The following is a 1202-nucleotide window of genomic DNA, read 5'->3' as shown; positions in this document are numbered from 1 at the left end:
CGAGGTAAGGTGCACATTTTCCCATTCCCAGAGATAGGGGCGCCCCGGTTTCCAGGAGGTCTTAGTCAGTGGACGGCTTTAGCTTTAGTATGCCTCACAGCGCTCGAGACTCTCACGTGGGCACTTCTTTCCAAGGAAGTACACTGCGTACCCAAAGCCTTCTGAGCACAAGCAAGGGATACACAGCTCTGGGCACATCCCTCCCTATGCAGTTGGAAGGGCCGGGAACTAAGGTGTTCTCTGAGGCGAGCGTCCCACAGCTTTGAAACAGCCCCAGGAACGCGGTTCTTGGCAGGGTTTCGTTCCCTGCGGGTCTGCCACGTTGAGGAAAACTAAGCGGCCCTGAAAGAAACCACCGGGGCTCCAATTCGGTTTGGGGACTCCTGCTCGACGTCTCTCTAGGTGATGCGGAAACTGGACTTTAGGTCCAGCCCGAAGTAATGCAGAGAGTAACCCCGAGCATTGCTAGGCATTGGGAACATCCGAAGTCACCCAGGTAGGCCTGCTGAGGGCAGTTCGGGGTTTGTGCCGTTCACCACATGCAGCACACACTGCATCCAAAAGTTTCATCGCAGAAGGCCGAACTGTGTTCCACGGGTCTCCCTTGGATTGTCAGAGAAGATGGGTGTATGTGCTGGGTGATCCAGTTGGTAATTGAGAAGCCTGGCAGAGGGCAGTCTTTTCCCCATTTGAAAGGTCGATAGTGGCGGCCTCAAGGCTGACTGAAAGACACTGCCCTTACCCGTCTTCTAGTCACCTCCAGGAGTGCCTCAGTGAAGACAGTGAGTTTTCTCCTACGAATCCAGGTGGTCTCCAGTGCCTTGCTGGGAGCTCATCCCACGCTTGCCCTAGCTAAAGTGTGAAGTCAGAGTGACCCCTAGCCTCAAGGGAAGCGCGAGCGCTTCCTATCAGCCAAGTTGGGTGGGCAGCCACCTCCATGAACCCTGACGCCATAGAGTGCTTTAACTCCTCTGCGGCTTTGCGTAGGCCTAAGAGAGTCGCGTGTGAATTCCTTCTGAGGGAGAGCATGTGCGCTGGGAGTCCCCGTTTTGTTTTCCGAGCCACACAACACAGGACAGACTGCTGGGGTCAGCTCTTGCTACGCAGAGCGAAGGGCAGTGAACTGCTTCTCGCTTGCAGAGCTTGATGTCTACAGCTGTAAGGCAGCCCCGGGACAAAGTTTTGGCCAGTATTACATTCAG

Source organism: Mesoplodon mirus (assembly GCF_964341445.2).
Source record: "Mesoplodon mirus genome assembly, chromosome: 4".
Classification (NCBI taxonomy): Eukaryota; Metazoa; Chordata; class Mammalia; order Artiodactyla; family Ziphiidae; genus Mesoplodon; species Mesoplodon mirus.
The sequence above is the reverse complement of the archived record's forward strand: the minus strand, read 5'-3'. Positions refer to the sequence as shown.